The sequence below is a fragment of the Engystomops pustulosus genome, chromosome 9 (genome assembly GCF_040894005.1).
Source record: "Engystomops pustulosus chromosome 9, aEngPut4.maternal, whole genome shotgun sequence".
NCBI classification, from domain to species: domain Eukaryota; kingdom Metazoa; phylum Chordata; class Amphibia; order Anura; family Leptodactylidae; genus Engystomops; species Engystomops pustulosus.
This window is the reverse complement of record NC_092419.1, coordinates 44,520,526-44,541,844: the sequence shown is the minus strand read 5'-3', so window position 1 is coordinate 44,541,844 and position 21,319 is coordinate 44,520,526. Positions and strand designations below refer to the sequence as shown.

Sequence of the window (21,319 nt, the reverse complement as noted above, 5' to 3'; positions counted from 1 at the left end):
CATATAAAGGATAGTAAGAGTAGTAGTGTGCTGTACTGAAATATACCGGATAGGAACATTAGTACTGTGCAATGCCCTATTACACAGGTTAGGAGTAGTAGTAGTAGTGTGATATTCCCATAATATATATATACAGGTTAGGAGTAATAGTACTGTGATATCACCATACTGTTTATAAAAGAAAGAGTTGAAGTTCTGTGCTGGACAGCAGGCATTAGGTTGAGATTCAAGGAGTGAGGCTACTCAAATAGAACCATATAAAGAAAACATATATAGGAGCCAGGGATGACTACAACAGATTCACTTTCATGTCCAAACATCAAAATGCAACCCTCTCAAGCAAGCCTCAATTACTACTTAGAAACATTTGGATAAAATGTTGGAAACCATTAAAACATACTGGCCATCTTACAAACAGAACCACAGTTAAAATAATTAATTCCAGTTACCGGTAACTCAAGTTACCGGCGGAGATCCGCAAACTTAAGACCTAAATGACAAGCGATATTATCAATGTGTGAACAAGTGCCTCTGCTTTACATATTAAGCCTTTCAGAACATTTAATAGATGTATTTTGGTAAGTTATCTAGTATCCTGCCCCCACATTTACACACACACACATAACAAAACACATGGGCCCACATTTATTAACCCCTTACCGACACGTGAAGTACTAGTATGTAGATATAGCAGGGGAAGGAGGTATAGCAAAGCTGATAGTGTGTTATAGCTGAGATATTGCAGATCTGACAGTGTGTGTTATAGTTGAGTTAGCAGGGTGTCATCAGGGTCGCATCTGCCAGATTTTCATCTTGCCTCAGGTGGCAGAATGCGGAGCCCTTAGGAGAGCGGCGAAATTTGACACTCTAATGTGGACGATTCGGGCGCCCGTTGCCACTCGAATCACCCACCAGATAATTAAATCGCATCTGTCTCTTTAAGACACAGGTCTTATAAGCGGAGCAACGCAGTGTCTTTCCGGCTGCTGGCATTGCTCCGTTCTATGCAATGGACACAGGGGGCGGATGATGACGTCACGCTGCCTGTGTTTCTGAGCGGAGCCGCGGCTGATGGAATAGCCGCGAGAAGAGGAGAGCCACACGCCATGGGAGCACCCTGCCTGGAGGTTAGTATCAGTTTTATTATTTTTCATGTACACTTATTAATTAAATGTCGCTATATATATTTCTAAGAGGCGAATACAGCTATAACGGGGTAGGGGTTGGGCGCTTCTATATATATTTATATGGGGCCAGATTTCTTTTATACTGTGGGGCTGTATATATTTACATAGGGCTAGATTTGTCTTATACTGGGGGGGCTGTATATATGTATATGGGGCCAGATTTGTTTTATACGTGGGGGTCTGTATATATGTATATGGCGCCAGATTTGTTTTATGCTCAGGGTGTTAGTGTTGGGTAACACAGAAGACAGGGGATAGTGTGCCCTGAGCTTGCCCCAACCTCTGTCTCTTCCTATAGCCCCCCCCCCCCCCACGCTAAACCGTGGGGCGACTACTTGAAGACTCGAAATACACTGGATAAGTGTGGGAAGGAAAACACAAACAGACTGACAAACATAAAACACAAAAGAATGGTAAACTAGCCGAGGTCACAACGAGAGGGTACGTCAAGAACAAAGTCAGAAAGCAAAGAGTCAATGTCAAAAACTAGCCGAGGTCACAACAATTCCTATACAGATACAGAGCAAGACAACCTAATGCAGCGAGCGAGTGATGAAGGGATTTCAAACACTGGCACAGGTGACTAGTGAAGCTGCAATTTATGCAGCCAGAACTCCACCTCCAGAACCTGATAGGAGCTGGACAGCTTCTGGGAATTAACCCCTCATGGTGCAGAACAAGCAGGCAGCATGCAGAGGTACCACAAGTCCCAGCAGTTCCTAACACAACTCCTAGACAGCGCGAGATCTTAGCAGCCGCTGCCCTGGACGAGAGGCAGAGTTTGTGCAGATACGCGCCGGGGGTCGGAGAACACTGCTGGTACCACCAGAAGAACCAGAAGTCCCAGCATTCTCCCTAGCAAACCTGACACAGGGGGGCTTTATATATGTATATGGGGCCAGATTTGTTTTATACTTGGGGGGCTGTATATGTGTATTTGGGGCCAGATTTGTTTTATACTTTCGGGGTTGTATATATATATATATATATATATATATATATATATATATATAGGGCCAGATTTGTTTTATACTCGGGGGGGGGGGGGGCACTGTATATATGTATACGGGGCCAGATTTGTTTTGTTCACTGCGGGGGGGGGGGGGGGGGATAGGGCTGTATATATGTATATGGGGTTCACATTTGTTTTATACTTGGGGGGCTGTATATATGTATATACTGGGGGGGGTCTATATACATTCATATGGGGACGGATACTGTTTATACTGGGGGGTTCTATATACAGTTATATTAGGTCACATATGGTTTATACAGGGGGGGTCTGTATGTATTCATATGGGAGCTGTATATAATTTAATTGGGGGGTGAACAACACTTTTAATATATGAGAATATATGAAAATAAATTATATACAGTATATATTCATTAGGGGGTGCTATATATTTACATTGGTCAGGGTAGCACTGTATATAAATTCATATGTAACATAATAACAGGGTGGGATATATTATTTATAGGATACAAGGATAGATTACTTTGCATCATGTAAACCAAATGTTGGGGGGGGGGGTCTGTATTAATAAATTAGGGGTGTTGTATATTGATTGGTGTGCTGTGCATGCTATAATTCCAGTAGAATATATATAATGAAGGGATGTTTTATATAGGTGGAGAGTGAGGTCAGTTGTGTTGTGAGGGGTATATATTATTTAGGACCACAGTGTTGTTATCGAGGTGACTTTATGCTGTAAGTGACTGTGGTATTTTAAGGGACGCCGGGTGGAGATGCTGCACGGAGCTGAAGCTATCTGGCTGTGGATTCCACAGTTATACATGATCGATTGGAGAATAAAGTCCTCCTGATGGAAGAGATTGTCACTGGCATTTTAATATTTGTCTCAGGCCGAAAATATGCTAGAATCGTCCCTGGGTGGCATTGTGTGTTATATCCATTTCATGGATCTCATCATCTCTCGCCTGTCTCATCTCTCTTTTTCTCTGTGGCAGATACTACTATAGAAGCTAAATGAACGTGTAGCTAAATCCTGGACCCAGATAGTCTAAGCACATTGTGAGCATGCAGCATCTCATAGCACAGAGGACTGATAATATGCCAATAAATAGCAATAAAACTGAGTAAATTTGTAAGTAAAGGGGTTAAAAACTATCTTTAAAGGACACCTGTCATCAGGTCTGTGTCACTTGTCCTGTCACTACTACCTGTTGGAGCAGCTCACAAGGATCCCATCCCAGCCTTTATCTAGTTATTTCATACATTATTCATTGTAAAATCATCTATTCTTTATTATGTAAATGAGGCTGGTCACATGGTCAGAGGCAGTGATGTCACCCCTGTTACACCTCCCCTCTCCTCCCCCTGCTCATGTCTGTGTGTAATGTGTTGTAAAGCATGGCTAGTGTGTGTGCTGCATCTGCTGACATGCTGCATCCTCCTAATATACAGGTGAGAGACACAGACATCAGCTACACATGAATCTGACATGTTCTGCTGTAACATGGCTGCCTGGAGCTGCTGTATCTCTCCTATACACACACACACATGCACACACAGGCTGCAGGGGGTGTGGCCACCAGCACCAAGAGGCACATCATTATACAGCCTCACACCATTATACAGGCTGTCAGTCAAGCACTGGGGGTGTGGCTGTGCCTCCCACTCATGAATAGAGTGGACAGCTTGAATATGCTAATGCTTCATTGGACATTTCACAGGTCATTTGCATACAGCTTTAGGACCTCATTGCTTAGGTTTACAGGCATGTAGAGGGACAATGAAGGGATAGAGGCAATGCTCTCTAATGGCAGTTTATGAAAATATCTTTGGTTTAGGGGGGTTATTTTGCATGACGGGTTCTCTTTAATGTCTAGACATGAATAGGGGTGAAGGTTGGAGAACTATCTTTCATGTGCAATCCCCTTTAAGTTTTTTAGCTAAATCTTAGTCTTTCTTTTAATCCTTGACGTGATGTAGATGTATCATGTTATTAAAATATTTAGAATCTTAAATCTTTAATCTTTTAATAGTAAGAACCATTAGATGTGGTAATGTTAATTCTTACCTGGATGTGGAGTTGGCCATGCTGTCACTTAGTGCCAGTGGAAGCTCTTTCTTCTCCTCTCCTTCCTGTAGGTGGCAAGAGATCATCTAGAAAAAAAGAATGATTAAGTAATAAAAGATCTGAAAATTAGAAATTACATAATTGGAAAGAATTGCAAAGAAGAAGGTATTCCCGGCGTTGGCGTAAAATTGTCCAGACGCGCAGCCGTCTCCCAGATATATTAAGAGATATATTAGTATATTAGGCAGGACTACAAGGGGTGGGCGACTTGGGGCAATCTGAAACATATGTAGCAAATCAGAGCAGTGCAGAATGCGCCTGATAATTGAAGACTGTGTGCCACATAATACAGTTTGCACTTCTTTTGATTAATCTGGCCCTATATACTATGCTGTACACATTACATACACCTCACTATCCTGCTCTATGCTGTGCTGCAGGTAAAGAACCTGTCTCAAGTCCTGGAAGGTCGATAATAAACCTGTAGGCACATGTAATAGTATCATAGTATATAAGGCTGGAAAAAGACGCAAGTCCCTCAAGTCCAACCTTTAAGAATTAAACAAATGTTTTTTATCAAAAGCCTATGATATTTTTGCTTTCCATAAAGGTCCCCAGGCCTCTCTTGAACATATACAAAGAGTCCGCCATAACAACCTCCTGTGGCACAGAGTTCCATAGCTCACTGCTCTTACAGTAAAGAACCTTTGTCTATGGCGATGGTAGAGCCCCTTCTCTTCAAGGTGTAGAGGATGCCCACAGGCCTGGGTATAAAAAGATCTTTGGAGAGATCCATGTACTGCCCGTTCAGGTATTTGTACATTGTAATGAGGTCTCCCCTCAGCCAACTTTTTTTTAAACTGAATAACCCCAATTTTTTTTACTGTCATTGTATTCTAGTCCCCCCACCCCTTCCCTTAATAATCTTGGTTGGACTCCTCTGCACCGAAAATCTTTTCCTCTCTTGATACTTCCCTTAATTTTATTTACATTATTTTAAATTTTAGTTTACCTTCTACAATCAAGTCTTTTCATCTGAAGTTTTACCAAGTTAGTAAATATATATAACTGTCACGGCGAGGACGCCGCCGCCTCGTCACGTGACGTGGGGTGCAACTGTACGGGTTAATTTAGCCTGCTCAAACTTGCGCTCACCTTTCACTCAGGACACAAATTGAGCCTAAATCACACCTCATACAGCTCCAGCACCAGAACCAGACCCGCTGCCACCACTTATTGCATTTATACTGGGACCAATAAGTATCCCACTCTACATCAACTCTTGCTCTCAAGCAGTCACTTTGTCACACCACTACACATGCACACTCAGCACTCCAGCAGTTACACAGCTAACCACACTTCACAAGGCTATGAGTTCGCAGAGCATACAGGGACCAAAATTAAAGTGAAAAGCTTTAATTACAAAAAGTTGATCAGTGCATAAAAAGATATTAAAAACAAAAGAATTACAAAGGACACACAACACGGCAAAACAGTTATAAAATAAAAAAGGAGAAAAATAACAGAAACTTACAACTTAAAGTAAATCCTGATCCCTGGAGGTGGGAGAAATAAGGAACACACTCAGCTTGTCAAGCAGCCCCCAAAATGTGAACACCAATTCTTGGATTTCATATTGTTTTATAACTTCTCAGTTTGGTTCAGATTTCCGAACCTCCCATTCATTAATTAGTCCACAGGGTCATTCACGATTGGGCAAAGTTTTAATGAGGGGGGAGAGTCCAGGAATATTTAAACAGTCTTTTGTTTCCAAATCCTGATGCAGAAGAGGGGGGGGGTAGGGAGACCAAATGTCCTTTGGGGTCAGACCTGTCTTCAGTTCAGAGGTTATCAGGCTGTTAAAGCTCCAGGATGTCATAAAAGCTGCCTGGACGCTTCAATAGATGCCAAATATTTAAACAAAGTTTGTAATTGCCCTATAGTTAAACCAATCTTATGCATTCACAATTAATATCTCCTTCACACCTCCCCCTTTCAAGATTGGGCAAATTTGAAATGACCCACGCCATTTTAAATTTTCCCAAGCCAATAACCAATAATACATAGCAGAAGTTCAGTACCATAAAAATCATTACCATAAGATGTGATAACATTGGCACATCAACCATCTGGTCCTTTGTCCTATGTATAAGGCCAAGTAATATCTCCCCTGGTCACTTGTACACTGCTGTGCTGGGACCACCTGCTGACTTTATGGCTTTGTGCTGCAGAAACACTAAGTTCTGTGTCCCCTCTCCCAAGTGTGAAATGGTTAACCCTCTCCCTGCTGGATGAAATGCCAATGGAGTTAAGTGTAGGACTACTGTACCCAGTTACATTGTGCTTTGGTTTTCCAGCTGTACAGCTATTAGGGTCCCTCTCTTTACCATTTATACTACAGGGATTAGGTTGGACCACTGACTGAACGCTCTCCTTAGAGTCCCTATGCCCCTGCTCCACTTCCTGATCGCTCCCCAAAACTGCACTGGCCACACTCATCACTGGGAACCCGACCTCACTGTGGACCCCAGTCTCCTCTCTCAGCACTGGTTCTAGTGTACAGGCTGTCTTTGGCTCATAGGCACACTGCATCTCCCCAGTCTGAGTAGAGGCATCTTTGTGGCTCATGTTCTGAGCCTTACTCATCTTGACACCTCTTGTCTGCTCTAGGACCTCTCCTTGAGTAATGGCCTCCACCAGATCCACACTCAGGACCTTAGAGCTTCGAGGCGCAGATTCAGAGACTCCATCTTGGCAGCCTCTCACACCCTTCACCATATCTGCTGACTGCAGGGTTATCTCTGGGGGCCCATTCACCACCCCCTCCCCCGTAGCTTCCTCATACTGGGACACCTCTGGTTCTGGAGCAGGCATAGCCTTGCTCTTGCTATCCTGTCCTCCTTCCCAGAACAGTCCCCTTGGGCTTCTGCCCATTTTCTCATATGATTGTTGTACATCAGGCACATACACAGTTGTCATTTTTCCCAAATCATTTCCCAACAATACATCCACAGGCAATTCTTGTGACACTCCCACTTGTCTGATACCTCTACCAGAACCCCAGTCCATAAAAACCTTGGCAACGGGCACTCCTGGATGGCATCCGGTTATCCCCTTCACAGGCAAAGTTTTTTCTGGAATGATGTCCTTAGGGTTTATAACCTCAGGGCGAACCAATGAATAACTTGCCCCTGAGTCTCTTAATCCCTGGGTGACTCTATCACCCACTATCACAGTCTGCATATGGTGCTGTAACTTGTCCATATCACCAGAAAGCAGCATGACTACTGGTACTGTAGAGTAGACAGTTGCCCCTCTCTCTGGGCATGCAGACCTCAGATGACCCACTTTGTTACAAATAAAACATTTGCGCAAATCCCGCTGATTTATAGACTCCCTCAGTGTAATATTCTCACCCACTTTGGAGACAGAAGGCTGTGATGTTGTCCTGGCTTGTTTTTCCTTCCAGCTGGTGGACCTTTGGGGGGATGTTTCCCTCTTGGCTTCAGGCATCCGGTTGGCAGTATAGGAGTCTGCAATCTGCGCAGCTTCATCCGCAGTTTTAGGCTCCCTGTCACAAACAGACTGTCGTACATCCACAGGACAAATGTGCAGAAACTGATCTTTTATCATGAGATCCTCCAGGTCCTCACGGCTGTTGACAGAAAGTCCTCGGGTCCACTGTAGAAAGGTAGTCCGTAAGTTGCCTACTGTATCAGCGTAGCTCTCAGTTGTTTCTCGCTTTACACTCCGGAATTTCTTGCGATACACCTCTGGAGTTAAGTTGTACTTTTTAATCAAAGCAGCTTTTATAGCATCATAGTCCTCATCAAGCTCAAGAGGAAGGTCAGCAAATACTTCCAGGGCTTTGCCTCTTAGTCCTGGGCTCAAATACTGTGCCCACTGCTCACGGGGCAGATGGTATTGTTTGCAGGTCTTCTCAAACGACCGCAAAAAAATGTCCAAGTCCCCATCCTTGTCCAGTACTGGAAAACGTTCTTGACGAGGTCTTTTGGGGTCTACATCCTGGGATTGGGGTTGCACAGAATTGATACCCCTTTCAATACGCGCCATTTCCAGCCTGAATTCTCTATCAGCCTGGCGCTCTGCGGCTGCTCTCTCCTCTCGCTCTGCGGCCGCTCTCTCCTTCTCTCGCGCTGCTCTCTCCTCTCGCGCTGCGGCCGCCTGATTAAATTGAAGGATAAGCTGCAGTCGCAGGCTAGGATCACATTCACCTAGCTGCTGTAGGGCCATTTGTAGAGACACATCCATGCCTTCCTGAGGGCTCCTGCTGTGGGTAGCCTCAGGGGAAACTCTTCCAGGATTAATGTCCATATCTTGGCTCCCTTGAGCCGTGCCAGATCCTTGCTCTGCATCTTGCTCCATCAGAGCACAAACCAGCAGCTCTTTGGACTTGTCAGCCGGGTCGATGCCTCTCTGCTCACATAAGTGGACTAGAGCCTCCTTGCTCTGTCTCTTGTAGATGGTTGCCATCACTGAGTGCAACCTTTGCCAAATAAAAGATAGAAAAGAAAAACGGGGAAGGGGAACTGTTTGCACGTGTGTCTTAGAACAGCACTGATTTGGTCCGTGTAAAGCTAGGGTACTCCTCGCAAGGATTCCACTAGTTCTTAAGTGCAGGGCTTAGTTACTTAATCCCAACACTTAATGCTCTGACAAAAATGAATTTATCCCACCGCTGCCAACCAATTTGTCACGGCGAAGACGCCGCCGCCTCGTCACGTGACGTGGGGTGCAACTGTACGGGTTAATTTAGCCTGCTCAAACTTGCGCTCACCTTTCACTCAGGACACAAATTGAGCCTAAATCACACCTCATACAGCTCCAGCACCAGAACCAGACCCGCTGCCACCACTTATTGCATTTATACTGGGACCAATAAGTATCCCACTCTACATCAACTCTTGCTCTCAAGCAGTCACTTTGTCACACCACTACACATGCACACTCAGCACTCCAGCAGTTACACAGCTAACCACGCTTCACAAGGCTATGAGTTCGCAGAGCATACAGGGACCAAAATTAAAGTGAAAAGCTTTAATTACAAAAAGTTGATCAGTGCATAAAAAGATATTAAAAACAAAAGAATTACAAAGGACACACAACACGGCAAAACAGTTATAAAATAAAAAAGGAGAAAAATAACAGAAACTTACAACTTAAAGTAAATCCTGATCCCTGGAGGTGGGAGAAATAAGGAACACACTCAGCTTGTCAAGCAGCCCCCAAAATGTGAACACCAATTCTTGGATTTCATATTGTTTTATAACTTCTCAGTTTGGTTCAGATTTCCGAACCTCCCATTCATTAATTAGTCCACAGGGTCATTCACGATTGGGCAAAGTTTTAATGAGGGGGGAGAGTCCAGGAATATTTAAACAGTCTTTTGTTTCCAAATCCTGATGCAGAAGAGGAGGGGGGGGGGGGTAGGGAGATCAAATGTCCTTTGGGGTCTGAACAGACCTGTCTTCAGTTCAGAGGTTATCAGGCTGTTAAAGCTCCAGGATGTCATAAAAGCTGCCTGGACGCTTCAATAGATGCCAAATATTTAAACAAAGTTTGTAATTGCCCTATAGTTAAACCAATCTTATGCATTCACAATTAATATCTCCTTGACAAGTTAGTAAATATATATAACAATGTCCCCTCTGGGGACAGGCACTGGCTATATACTGTGGGGCAGGCACTGCATATATACTAGGGGGCATTGGCTGTCTATATACAAGGGGGCAGGCACTGTCTATATACAAGGGGACTATGAAATGGCCAATACATTTCCCACCCTCGTCTTATACTCGAGTCAATAGGTTTTTAAAGTTTTTTGTGTTAAAATTAGGGGCCTTGGCTTATACTCAGGTTGACTTATACTCGAGTATATATGGTACTTGAAAAATAATCCTTGACAATATTTCTATCAGTCTCTATTTTTTCTGGCTTTATCTGTTTTTTACAAAATTTATTTTTCTCTCTATAACCCTGTAATGCCTCATCGTTGATGGTGTGAGGGCGGGATCCCCTCCTCACAAGGTTTACGGTAATAGAAAGAAACTCCCTCCATAGATTGGCAGGTAGATAAGGGACTAACAGGAGGCTGCCAGCTGCCATTAAATTGGATTTATCAAGGTACTGCTCTGCAGCTCCATTCAGTTGAACTGTTCAATATTCTGAAGTCCTGTCCACCTTCCAGGTTATAAATACCGCCAATGACAGGTACTAGAGTCATTCTACAAGTGGCCGCTGTGGAGACCTGAACTACAGGAGATCTAAAGACCTGGACCAAGGTGACTTTAACCTGTCCAGAAGACATGAATGATGAAAATAGAGGAAAGAAGTCAAGTACTGTCACGGGTGACAGGGATCGCGGGCACACCCGTGTACCTCCAGTAGCAGCCGCAGTACAGCGGATCTTACCTCCCATGGCTCCAGCGGCGCCCTCTCTGGCACCAGTGGCTTGGCGCTTGCGTCCCCATCTCCTAGCGATCTGGCCTGCCATAAGTGCCTGCCTCTTCCTGTCACCCTTGCCGGATCTTCAAGCCATCCCCTGCAGAGAAAGCTGTGTATCCTGCGTTCCTGTGTATCCTGCGTTCCTGTGTATCCTGATTTCCTGTGTGCCAGTCCGTTCCTGTGTTCCTGATCGCACCTGTGGAATGACCTGGTGGTACCCAACTGCAGCAAGACCCTCCCGCTTTACGGTCCCAGGTGTCGTCTAGTACCATCTCCGGTGGTGATCCAGAGGGTCCACAGACTCCCAGCCCTGATAAGTACTCAAGCCCTTATTTCGCAGGGTGAAGTGCGGTAGTTGTTGTCATGCATTTTAGCCCACTTCCTGGCATAAATGATATAATAAAAGGAGTAAAAGGCACCGCTAAAGTTTTTGTCAAAGGGGATATGTCAAGATCATCAAGGATCACCCATGTGAATTGGGCCTTATTCTATCTTGCGCAAAGAAAATACATTTAAGACTACTACTAGTATAAATTGCATGCAAAAAGACGCAATCCTTGATGCACAGCTAAAGCTTATGAATTTTATTAATTTAGTGCCTCTCCTGCCACTTTTATAACAGCTTTACATTAATATGCACCAGAAAGCAGCGTGGTGGTAGTGGGATGTTGTTATACCTTTTAGTAAAAAGGTGCAAACTATGGCGCAAAGCAAAAGCATATGACCCTTATTCATTTGGTGCCTCTCCCGCCACTTTATCCGTTTTAATATAATTTGCACCAGAAAGCGCAAGATAAAGGTAAAGGACTGACAGGAGGCCGCCAGCTGCTATTTTATTGGATTTACAGGGTTTCCTTTTTTCCTGTAAATAATTCAAAAATCTTTTCTAATAAGGACACTAAAAACTTTAATTGACAACTTTTATTGAAATACAAACTAATTTGCTCAGTTCATGCATGTCTGCCATGGTAATTGCAGTCCTGTTAACTTGGCCATGCAACATGTTGGGATAGAACACTGGCTATTATGTAGTCACAATGTTTCTGATGTCATAAAGGCGCTGATGGGCACTAGAGTCATTCTACATTCTAGAGCCAACTCCAGAAGACCTTAAGGACCCTAGGAGACCTCAAGACATTACAGAAGGCATAGAGTTTAGAAGTTAGGTATTCAGGCCCTTATCTTGGTGGGGGTAGTTCATTTTAGAAAAATTGCTGTTATATAATGTATGACAAAAAACAACTTTTGGCTCACAGCTAAAGCTTATGAATTTAATTAATTTGGCACCTCTCATGTTACATTCATTACAGTTTTAGGATAATTTGCACAATTGTGGTTGTGGTGGGGTGTTGTCATACATTTTAGCTCACTTCCTGGTATAATTTGTATGAAAAAGGTGCAAGATGCACAGCTACAGCTTACAACTTTTTATTTTGTGTTCTTTCCTGTCAATTTTATCAGTTTGAGTATAATTTGCACCACAAAGTGGCGTAATTCAAACTTTCAGTTTGTGGCAAAGGAGATGTGTCAAAATCATCAATGGTCATCCATGGCTTTTTGAATTGGCCCTTATTCTACCTTGTGCAGAAAAAACATTTAGAAACATTAAAAAAGTGACAACTTTGTCGCAAAGCAAAAACTTACGACCCTTATTAATTTGGTGCCTTTCCTGCCACTTTTATCAGTTTTAGTATAATTTACACTACAAAGAGCAAGAAAGATAAAGGATTGACAGGAGGCCGCCAGCTGCCATTTTATTGGATTTATAAGGGCTTCTTTTTTTCCAAGAAATAATTAAAAAATTTTCTCTTATAAGAACACTAAAAACTTTAAAAGACAAGTTTTATTAAATGCCAACCTAAATTAGACGAACTCTACTGCTCAGTTCTTGCATGTCAGCCATAGTTGCCATGGTAACTGCAGTCCTGTTAACATGACCATGTAATATATTGGGATAGAACACTGACTATTATGTAGTAACAGTTTATGATGTCATAAAGCCGCTGTTGGGCACTATAGTAATACAGGTGGCATGTGGCTGATCTAACTGATCAGGTGAAGCCAATCAGCACTTCAAGATTGATAAATGGAGTAAAATAACTCAATCTAGTTGGACTATCCAATGAGGGGCATATTCTTAAATTATGCCCACCTTCCAGGTTATCTATACCGGCGCCAACAGACACTACAGGAGGCAGAGCTAGGAGAAGGATGTGGAGACCTGGACTCCAGGAAACCTCAAGACCTGGCCAGAAGGCGTGAATGATGAAAGCCAAGCTAAGAAGTTAAGTACTTGGGCCCTTTTCTTGCGGGGGGGGGGGGGGGGGGAATTCATTTTAGAAAAATTCCTGTTATATATGGTATGAAAAAAAAAACAACTTATGGCTCACAGCTAAAGCTTACACATTTTTTTAATTTGCTACATTCATCACAGTTTTAGGATAATTTTCACAAGAAAGCGTTGTGGTGGGGTGTTGTCATACATTTTAGCCCACTTCCTGGTACTTCTTCTGCCACTTTAATCTGTTTTAGTAGAATTTGCACCATAAAGAGGCAGAATTCTAACTGTTGTCTATGCCAGGCTTTCAGTTTTTTACAAAGGAGATGTTTCAAGATCATCAAAGGTCACTCGTGGCTTTGAGAATTGGGTCTCATTCTATCTTGCACAGAGAAAAGAAGTGAGCCAACTTTTGGCTCACAGCTCAAGCTTACGAATTTTATTAAATTGGCACCTCTCATGCTACATTCATCACAGTTTTAGGATAATTTGCGCTAGAAAGTGATGTGGTTGTGGTGGGGTGTTGTCATACATTTTAGCCCTCTTCCTGGTATAATTTGTATGAAAAAGGCACAAGACGCAGAGCTAAAGTTTGTGACTTTTATTAATTTGCCGCCTCTTCTTCCACTTTAATCAGTTGAGTTGTTTAATCAGTTGTGAATTGGGCTTTATTCTATCTTGCGCAGTAAGATAGAATAAGGTAAAAAAAAGTGTATGCCATAGATCCAATTATTGGCGTACAGCTAAAGCTTACTGATTTTATTAATTTAGTGCCTCTTCTGCTACTTTTATCACAGCTTTAGCATATTTTGCACCAGAAAACGGCTTGGTGCTGGTAGGATTTTGTCATACTTTTTATAAATAATGTGGCAACTTTGTCGCAAAGCTAAAGCTTATGACCATTATTAATTTGGTGCCTCTCCTGACACTTTTTATCAGTTTTAGTATAATTTACACTGCAAAGCGCAAGATAGATAAAGTATTGACAGGAGGCCGCCAGCTGCCATTTTTTGGATTTATAAGGGATTCCTCTTTTTTGGAATAGAACACAGAATTGTATGTAGTCACAATGTTTATGATGTCATAAAGCTGCAATATTCTAAAGTCCCGCCCACCTTCCAGGCTTTAAATACCAGCGCCAACAGACACTAGAGTCATTCTACAGGAGGCAGAGCTAGGAGAAGGATGTGGAGACCTGAACTCCAGAAGACCTCAAGAACTAGACTCCAGGAGACCTGAGGACGGATGATGGACATGGATGATGAAAGCTGAGTTAAGAAGTTAGGTACTTGGGCCTTTATCTTGGAAGGGGGTAGTTGTCATATATTTTCAACTACTTCCTGGTCTTAATTATATGCAAAAACCACAACTTTTGGCTCACAGCTAAAGCTTTTGCCACTTTCATCACAGATTTAGTATAATTTGCACCAGAAAGTGGTGTGGTGGTGGTTCTGGTGGCGTGTTGTCATACTTTTTAGCCCACTTCCTGGTATGAATTTTATGAAAAAAGGCACAAGAGGCACTGCTAAAGCTTACGACTTTAATTAATTGCTGCCTTTCCTGATACTTTTATCAGTTTTAGTATAATTTGCCCCACAAAGTGGCGTAATTACAACGCTAATCTTTGCCAGCATTCAGTTTTTGGCAAAGGAGATGTGTCAAACTCATCAAGGGTCAACCATGGCTTTGTGAATTGGACCTAATTCTTTCTTGCGTAGCAAAAATAGTTTTCAAGTAATTCCTGGTGTAAATTGTATTCAAAAAGATGCAACATTGGCATACATCTAAAGCTTACTAATTTTATTAATTTAGTGCCTCTCCTGCCACTTTTACCACAGCTTTAGTATAATTTGCGGCAATTTGTGGTGGTGGTATGTTGGCATACATTTTAGAAAAAAGGTGCCAACTTTGGCGCAAAGAAAAAGATTATGACCCTTATTAATTTGGTGCCTTTCCTACCAGTTTTAATATAATTTACACCACAAAGTGCAAGGTAGATAAAGGACTGACAGGAGGCCATCTGCCATTAAATTGGATTTATATGAGCTTCCTTCTTTCCTGGAAAAAAATTGAAAAATTGCTCTAATAAGAACACTAAAAGCTTTAATAGACAACTTCTATTAAAAGACACCCTAACCTAGGCCCTCTAAAACTGCCCTAATCTTGCATTTCGGCCATGGTTGCCATGGTAATTGTAGTCCTGTTAACATGGCCATGCAACATATTGGGATAGAACAATGGCTATTATATAGTCACAATGGGGCAGATTTATCAAGTGTCTGAAAGTCAGAATATTTCCAGTTGCCCATGGCAACCAATCACAGCTCCCCTTTAAAATATTCATGAGCACTGGTAAAAAGAAAGCTGAGCTGTGATTGGTTGCCATGGGCAACTGGAAATATTCTGACTTTCAGACACTTGATAAATCTGCCCCAGTGGGTCAGATTTACTTACCTGGTCCTGTCGCGATCCCCAAGGTGCGTTCTCTGATGAGGATGAAGTCCGACACCTTCTTCAAGATCGTGCGTCCATTTTCCTGCATCTGTCGCTTCCCCGCTGAAGTCCGCCGAAGGTCACCTTTTTCTTCCTGGTGTATGTGAGTGCATTGTCTTGTGACACAATTTGAATTGTAAATCCTGCACTTAGTCTCAATCGGGTTGTCCGTCGGCCATGCCACTGATTTGTGTTGCATGTAAGTCAGCACGATTGCGCCAAAATCCGATCACATGCACCAAAAAAACCACTAAAATGCGGTGCAAATCAGCATAGTCAGGAAACCCAACAAAAATGCACTGTGCAGACCCTTAGTAAATGTGCCCCTATGTGTATAATGTCATAGAGGCGCCGACGGAAACTAGAGTCATTCTACAAGTGGCTGATCTAACCAATCAGGTGAAGCCAATCAGCATTTCAGGATTGACCAACTAGGAGTAAGATTCTACTTTAATCAATTTTCAATTCATTTTAATTGGTTTACCATAAACATTAACAGGGCTTAACTCAAAGACCTTGTATTTGGTTGTGCATTGTACAATTCAGAGAATTTATCATACACTGGCACGTAGTGCTCTATTGTTTGAAGTAAGCCCCAACCCTCCTCCTCGCCAATTTTCAGGGGTGTGTGGCCTCTTTAAATATCCAGCGACTGTTGACGCTGGCATACAATTCTTTAGAAGGCCCTGCCGTAACATTGCTCTACAATCTGTGCTCAATTAGACCCCTTGACCACCTCCAGTACTTTATGTCAGACACCTGTGCCACTCTCAGAGAAGGCTGTAAGACAGTGCAAGCTGTATGTCTCTTGGGTCTTCCCCTGTGTAAGCTCTAATTTAGTAATTTACTAGGGTTTTCTCCATGTGAGCTGCAAGACTCCTGGTTCAACACCAGAGAAAGCTGTTAGACACCTAGGTCACCTCTAGTAAGAGCTATACGTCACCTGGGCCCCCCCTTCCCCCAGTGCAGGCTGTGAGTCTCCTGGGTCATTCCCAAAGTATGAGAGGGCATGTAAAAATCCTTCCCCACCACCAGAGTTAGCATAGCACATGATAAGAGTGTATATTGTAATAGTGTATTGAAACTACAGTAGATAATATTTGACCAGTTCAGTTAGCAGAGTTGCATTATTTATTTTCCTATCAGAATATTCACCTATATGCTGGTGATGGCTAGGAAGCCTGTAGGGGTTTATGGAGGAGGCAGTTTTTTCGGATTTTAATAGTTGAACTTTTATCAATTTACTATTCATTTTAATTGGTCTACTATAAACATTAACAGGGCTGAACTCATAGACCTTGTATATATGGTTTGGTATGGTACTTTTGGAGAAATTATCATACGCTAGCACATCATACACTATTGTATGATAAAAGCCCCACCCCTCTTCCTCGCCAGTTATATCAGGAAGGTCTGGCCTCTCAAAATATCCAGCGACTGCGGACGCTGGCATACAACTCTTTATATAGCTCTGCCATGTGTAAAATTGCTTCTAATTTCTGCACCTGTTCAAACTACTGTGCCACCCACAGGGTGGGCTGCAAAACTCCAGTGTCAGCACCAGAGAGCGGGCCGTAAAACTCTTGTGTAACCCCCACAAGCAGGCTATACGAATCCTGGGTCAACGCCAGAACAAGTGCTCAGTCTCTTGGGTCTTCCCTTGTGTGACCTCTAATTCACCTAGGTCCACCCAGTGTGAGCTGTAAGACTCCTGGATCTTTCCCAGTGTGAGTTGTAAGACTTTTGGGTCTATTCCGGAGCAAGCTGTTAGGGGAGAAGACCCAAGAGTCTAAGAGCTGTAAGTCACTTGGGGCCCCCAGTACAAGCTGTGAGTCTCTTGAGTCATCCCCAAAACAAGCTTTAAGACCCATCAGCCACCCCTAGAGAGAGTCTGTAAGACATTTAGGCCACCGCCTGTGTTAGCATTGCACAATTTAAGAGTATATATTGTAATCGTGTTTAGAAATTAATGTACATAGTCTTTGACCAGTTAAAATAAACAGAGTGTCACGATGTATTGTCTAGTTATTTTGCCCAAATTTTGGTAAATTGATTAAAGGTTACTTCTGCTACAATGGCGGAATTTTCACCTATTCTGGTTATGGCTAGGACGGCTGTAGGGGGTTTATGGAGGAGGCTGTTTTTTTGTTTTTTAATAGGTGAACTTTAATCAATTTACCATTCATGTTAAATGGTTTACCATAAACATTAACAGGGCTGAACTCATAGATATTGTATATATGGTTTTGTATGGTACTTTTGGTGAAATTATCATACGCTGGCACATCATACACTATTGTATGATAAAAGCCCCTCCCCTCTTCCTCGCCAGTTATATCAGGAGGGTCTGGCCTCTCAAAATATCCAGCGACTGCGGACGCTGGCATACGACTCTTTATATGGCTTTGCCATGTGTAAAATTGCTTCTAATTTCTGCAACTGTTCAGGCTACTGTGCCACCCAGAGAGCGTGCTGCAAAACTCCATTGTCACCCAGAGAGCGGGCTGTAAGACTCATGTGTCATCCCCACAGGCAGGCTGTAGGATTTCTGGGTCAACACCAATAGAAGTGCTCAGTTTCTTGGGTCTTCCCTAGTGTCAGCCCTAATTCACCTATGTCCACCCAGTGTGAGCTGTAAGACACCAGGGTCTTACCAGTGTGAGCAGTTAGATTCCTAGGTCAGCGCCAGTGCAAGCACGCAGTCTCTTGGGTCTTCCCTTATGTGACCTCTAATTCACCTAGGTCCACCCAGTGTGAGCTGTAAGACTCCTGGATCTTTCGCAGTGTGAGTTGTAGGACTTTTGGGTCTATTCCGGAGCAAGCTGTTAGGGGAGAAGGCCCAAGAGTCTAAGAGCTGTAAGTCGCTTAGGCCCCCCAGTACAAGCTGTGAGTCTCTTGAGTCATCCCCAAAACAAGCTTTAAGACCCATCAGCCACCCCTAGAGAGAGTCTGTAAGACATTTTGGCCACCACCTGTTTTAGCATAGCACATGGTAAGAGTATATGTTGTAATAGTGATTAGAAAGTAAAGTACATAGTCTTTGACCAGTTAAAATAAGCAAAGTGTCATGATGTATTGTCCAATTACTTTGCCCAAATTTTGGTAAATTGATTAAAGGTTACTTCTGCTACAATGGCAGAATTTTCACCTATTCTGGTGATGGCTAGGACGGCTGTAGGGGTTTATGGAGGAGGCCGGTTTTTTGTTTTTTAATAGGTGAACTTTAATCAATTTACCTTTCATGTTAAATGGTTTACCATAAACATTAACAGGTCTCAACTCATAGACATTGTATATATGGTTTTGTATGGTACTTTTGGTGAAATTATCATACGCTGGCACATCATACACTATTGTATGATAAAAGCCCCGCCCCTCTTCTTCACCAGTTATATCAAGAGGATCTGGCCTCTCAAAATATCCAGTGACTGCGGACGCTGGCATACAACTCTTTATATAGCTCTGCCATGTGTAAAATTGCTTCTAATTTCTGCACATGTTCAGACTACTGTGCCACCCACAGGGCGGGCTGCAAAACTCCAGTGTCAGCACCAGAGAGCGGGCTGTAAGACTCATGTGTAACCCACAAGCAGGCTGTACGAATCCTGGGTCAACGCCAGTACAAGTGCTCAGTTTCTTGGGTCTTCCCTAGTGTGAGCCCTAATTCACCTAGGTCCACCCAGTGTGAGCTGTAGGATTCGTTTGTCAACTCCACAGCAAGCTGTTAGATTCCTAGGTCAGCGCCAGTACAAGCACGCAGATTCTCTTGGATCTTCCCTTTTGTTATCTCTAATTCACCTAGGTCCACCCAGTGTGAGCTGTAAGACTCCTGGATCTTTCCCAGTGTGAGTTGTAGGACTTTTGGGTCTATTCCAGAGTAAGCTGTTAGGGGAGAAGGCCCAAGAGTCTAAGAGCTGTAAGTCACTTGGGCCCCCCAGTACAAGCTGTGAGTCTCTTGAGTCATCCCCAAAACAAGCTTTAAGATCCCTCAGCCACCCCTAGAGAGAGTCTGTAAGACATTTTGGGCACCGCCTGTGTTAGCATTGCACATTGTAAGAGTATATATTGTAATTGTGTTTAGAAAGTAATGTACATAGTCTTTGACCAGTTAAAATAAGCAGAGTGTCATGATGTATTGTCTAGTTACTTTGCCCAAATTTTGGTAAATTGATTAAAGGTTACTTCTGCTACAATGGCAGAATTTTCACCTATTCTGGTGATGGCTAGGACGGCTGTAGGGGTTTATGGAGGAGGCCGGTTTTTTGTTTTTTAATAGGTGAACTTTAATCAATTTACCATTCATGTTAAATGGTTTACCATAAACATTAACAGGGCTCAACTCACAGACATTGTATATATGGTTTTGTATGGTACTTTTGGTGAAATTATCATACGCTGGCACATCATACACTATTGTGTGATAAAAGCCCCGCCCCTCTTCTTCACCAGTTATATCAGGAGGGTCTGGCCTCTCAAAATATCCAGCGACTGCGGACGCTGGCATACAACTCTTTATATGGCTTTGCCATGTGTAAAATTGCTTCTAATTTCTGCACCTGTTCAGAATACTGTGCCACCCACAGGGCGGGCTGCAAAACTCCAGTGTCAGCACCAGAGAGCGGGCCGTAAGACTCATGTGTAACCCCCACAAGCAGGCTGTACGAATCATGGCTCAACGCCAGTACAAGTGCTCAGTTTCTTGGGTCTTCCCTAGTGTGAGCCCTAATTCACCTAGGTCCACCCAGTGTGAGCTGTAGGATTCCTTTGTCAACTCCACAGTAAGCTGTTAGATTCCTAGGTCAACGTCAGTGCAAGCACGCAGTCTCTTGGGTATTCCCTTTTGTGACCTCTAATATACCTAGGTCCACCCAGTGTGAGCTGTAAGACTCCTGGATCTTTCTCAGTGTGAGTTGTAGAACTTTTGGGTCTATTCCGGAGCAAGCTGTTAGGGGAGAAGGCCCAAGAGTCTAAGAGCTGTAAGTCACTTGGGCCCCCCAGTACAAGCTGTGAGTCTCTTGAGTCATCCCCAAAACAAGCTTTAAGACCCCTCAGCCACCCCTAGAGAGAGTCTGTAAGACATTTTGGCCACCGCCTGTTTTAGCATTGCACATGGTAAGAGTATATATTGTAATCTTATTTAGAAAGTAAAGTACATAGTTTTTGACCAGTTAAATTAGCAGAGTGTCATGATGTATTGTCCAGTTATTTTGCCCAAATTTTGGTAAATTGATTAAAGGTTACTTCTGCTACAATGGCAGAATTTTCACCTATTCTGGTGATGGCTAGGACGGCTGTAGGGGTTTATGGAGGAAGCTGTTTTTTTGTTTTTTAATAGGTGAACTTTAATCAATTTACCATTCATGTTAAATGGTTTACCATAAACATTAACAGGGCTGAACTCTTAGATATTGTATATATGGTTTTGTATGGTACTTTTGGTGAAATTATCATACGCTGGCACATCATACACTATTGTATGATAAAAGCCCCTCCCCACTTCCTCGCCAGTTATATCAGGAGGGTCTGGCCTCTCAATATATCTAGCGACTGCGGACTCTGGCATACAACTCTTTATATGGCTTTGCCATATGTAAAATTGCTTCTAATTTCTGCACCTGTTCAGGCTACTGTGCCACCCAGAGAGCATGCTGCAAAACTCCATTGTCACCCAGAGAGCGGGCTGTACGACTCATGTGTCATCCCCACAGGCAGGCTGTAGGATTTCTGGGTCAACACCAATAGAAGTGCTCAGTTTCTTGGGTCTTCCCTAGTGTCAGCCCTAATTCACCTATGTCCACCCAGTGTGAGCTGTAAGACACCAGGGTCTTACCAGTGTGAGCTGTTAGATTCCTAGG

The 21,319-nt window shown here is 43.0% G+C and overlaps 1 protein-coding gene across 6 annotated transcripts in view; it reads left to right on the top strand.

Moving 5' to 3' along the window:
* SEPTIN6 (septin 6) overlaps positions 1 to 21,319 on the top strand; it is a 230,624-nt gene that overhangs the window by 5,409 nt on the left and 203,896 nt on the right. Inside the window, exons 1-2 of one of the 6 annotated variants that reach the window (XM_072123547.1) lie at positions 12,845 to 12,977; positions 14,094 to 14,256. The exons of 4 other annotated variants lie outside the window; for them this stretch is intronic. The gene's annotated coding sequence lies outside the window, so the exon portion shown is untranslated. Of the gene's footprint in view, positions 1 to 12,844; positions 12,978 to 14,093; positions 14,257 to 21,319 lie in introns of those variants that run through there. One more of the 6 variants, XM_072123546.1, reaches the window with a different exon arrangement.